We start from the raw sequence: 3577 nt of genomic DNA on the forward strand, positions 1-3577 counted from the left end.
CGCCGCGTCAGCCCTGCGACGGGCGGGGAGCGGCCGGGCGGCACCGCGGGCAGGGCCCGCCCGGGCAGACAGCGCAGCGCAGAGCGGCGCGGCGGGGCCGGGCCGGCGGCCCGCGGGGCAGGGCCCGGGCTCGGCCCCGCCCGGCCCGGCCGTCCTTCCCCGCCGTGTCTGGGAAGCCCTGGCGAGGCACGTGTGCGGTGTGTGAGCTGCGATGCCGACGGTGGCACGGGCCCTCCCTGGTGCCCTGGTCCTGCCGGGACCTCGGGGCCGCCGCTGTGCCCGGGGAACGGCCGCGGAAATGAGACGCTTAAACGTGCCAACCTGACGTTTAAAAATAGACCGTTAATTAATATCTCGGTCTGTGGTAGTGCTTCTCAAAAACCCAATTTACAAAATAAACTCAACAACCTGACCTTTTAAAATAAGCCATTAATTAATATCTCGATATATGGAAGTGCTGCTAAAAATCCCCAAATTAAAAAGTTCTGCTGTTAACTCTGGTCCCAGCAGTCTGGCGATGCTGCTTCTCCGAGGCAGGGCTTGTCTCTCCATGTGCTGCCACGTGTGGGTCATCCAGCACTTCTGTACCCCCGTTCTCCTGCCTGCAGCCGGGGAAGAAGGTACAGGGCAGTTTAACTTCTGTGCTGTGTTGTACAGAGACATCATGGAAATGGGAAGTGCTCCAAAACCATCGCATTTTTGTTGCTGGGTGGAGAAAGGTTACACTTCCTCTCACTCGGTAGCCCCTGTGAGGAGAAGCTGAAAGAATTTCTCCAAATAAAAGGAACCAGTGAAGCAGGGACGATTGGGAAACAGCCATGTTGCATCGTTTTCTGCTAGGGCTTTGCACGAGGAGAACTATTTTGTGATCATGCAGTATTCATTATGTTGTGCATTCCTTCAGGAATTACAGGATCCAGGCTGTGGGTTGTGAAATACTGTAACAAAGAAATTTAAAAAAAGAAGGGATAGAGAAGACAATGGGGTGATGCAACAAACAAAACGGCAAAGTCCATGCCAAGCTGAGAGTTGCTGGCTTTTATCTGTTTGTTTGAAAAAAATCCAGCCTGGCTCTCTCGTTAAATACAGCACTTTCCTAAGCAACCGTTTGTTCTTCCTGAACAGTAAATCCTGCCAAAGATGGGCTAAACAGTTTCAGAGCAACAGGATGAGTCCTCTGGCCTTTATGAAACACACAGTAAACAGGGTGCACAGGGCAAGGCTCAGGCCATGAAGTTAAAACAGGAATAAAATAAATGGAAAGAGGATTCCTCCCCCAATCCATCTGAGTGCTGCACAGCTCTCTGAATCTAACAGCACCTCTGCACTCACATCACGGCCTGACCCAGGCAATCATTAGTAGAGTCTACGCCAGGCACTTGAGACACATAAATGGGAGACTAAGTTCATGAGATCCTCTTAAAAAATCATATTTGACTTTTTAAACATGGAGTTTTATGAGCCTCCTGGTTTTGCCTGTGAGGATCAGCCTTATCACACGTTCCTGCTTCCTCCCTGTCCGTGAGGGCTAATAGCAGATCTTTAAAAACTGGAAGCTGAGATTCTCAGATGAGTAAGATGCCTGTAAACACCAAGGCTTTATGGAATGCCTGAAAAACATGAGACTTGTGAAAATGAATAAATAAATAAAAGCCAGACTTGGCAACGCTGACAGAAAGGACTGAATACCAACTGCATTACGGTAACATTTTTGTGGCCAAACTTGCAGCCTCAATGTTTTAATGATGGCAGCCTTTACTGCATTTAACAGAAGCCTGGATTTGATTCTTTCAGAATAAAAGGGCTTTTGAATGCTCTGTAAAGGCAGTTTCCTGACTTCATTGATCGCTGACACAAACACCAGAATTAAATCTCCTACATCTTGAGCTAAAGCAACAATCCCATTAATTTGGAGAGCAGTGGGCTTGTACAGGAAGCAGTTTCTGGAAGAGGACATGTAGCATGAGCTGAACCAGTTGGCTGCTCTCTGCGTCTCATGTCGCCAAGCAAGAACAGGGCCAAGGTAAATCTTCATATAACCATGTTTTATTTGGAGGCTGCTAACAGCCAGCCTGATTTCATGAAGGAATGTGAATAGCCACATCAGGAAACTCAGCAAGAGATTATTCGAACTGGCAGGGTTTAAGAAGGAAAATTAAATTTGCTCTTTGTTGTCCCTGCCTGTTTTTCCACTTCTGAATCAAAATAAAACGAAGGACCACTCCGGAGAAATGGAGTGCACATTCCTTCACATAATTTCAAGTTGTGATGTAAAGACTATACTGGCAGAAATATCTGTAGGTCTCAACACATACTTTCATTAAATACATGGAAAGGATTGTTGTTAAATTACAACAAAATAAAAAACTTGAAAAAAGGTACATTCACAGCAGGCCAACTCTAACCTGAACACAACTATGTACATAATGATGGTATGCGGCTACTTTTTGGCCCATGCTTTGGAAGCCTGAAGTTTTTCCAGGCCCCAAGAATTTTTGTGAGGTTAACCCTTTGTGACACAGGGGTGCAAGAGGTGAGAAGGAAGCAATAATACAGCAGAGGTAGCCTAAGCCCCCCTGAGAGGAAACAGCCCCACTACATAATCTTGCCTCAGTACTTCCAGCCCCTGCCCAGTTAATGAAGAGAGTCTCAGTCAGCTGGAGAAGCTCTGCCCCTGCTCACCCTCCCCATGGCCACCCCATGTGCTCACACCCTGCCTAGGATTCTGCTGCCTCCACCCCTGCTTGTTCACTTATTCCTCCCAGGACAAGTGCACAGCAGATTCTGAAAAGAAGATCACTTCAGCATGTCCCAGAAGTAAATCTTCTAGAATTTAAACATTGACTTCTATATCACAATAAAATAAAAGTGGCTTTTAATCTTGCCCCATATTCAATGGACTTGATAAAGATTAAGCCTTATATCACTACAGCCATGTGGATGCACACAAACCTCATTCAAGGTGTTGCCAATTCTCCAGCTGCATGTCTTAGTACACGTGGGCTACCCCAAAGCAAGGACTGTCCATATATTGTAGGCAGGTAACTCCAAATTGGATTTGCAAAGTGACCTTATTAAAAACCCACAACATTTTAAAGGCAGACTTCTGATAGCTTGTTTAGGGCTACTCCATGGCCTGCACAGTTCACCCACAGCAACTTCTGGCAGAGGTGGGGGTGAGGGCACCTCTGACATTTTTACCACTGCAGGGTGAGGCTTTCAGTTCCTCCTCTATGATTATAACCCTATTATATAAATACAGGCAGAGCTTTTAGAGCACGAAACCACCACAACTCGCACATTTCCTCAACTGCATTTAAAATAGCTGTACTTTCATAATCACAACATTGACAAGAATTTCAGAGGGAAGGCTAATTTTCATGAGGGAGAGAAGATGCTTAGCCATTGAGGATGCTTAGTATTTCCGAACAGTGCTTCCCCCACAGCAGTCACCTCCTAGCCCAGGCTGCAGGGCACAAAATGCTCTTGCTCCCTGTCCACTTTGTGTGCAAGTCAGAGTAGCTTGAGCCGCCCTCAAGCAGTGGAGTGGAGATACCCAGCGTTGTGCTGAGGAATG

The sequence above is a fragment of the Chamaea fasciata genome, unplaced genomic scaffold (genome assembly GCF_029207755.1).
Source record: "Chamaea fasciata isolate MVZ Bird 193981 ecotype frontalis unplaced genomic scaffold, bChaFas1.0.hap1 SCAF_11, whole genome shotgun sequence".
In the NCBI taxonomy this organism is placed as follows: Eukaryota; Metazoa; Chordata; class Aves; order Passeriformes; family Sylviidae; genus Chamaea; species Chamaea fasciata.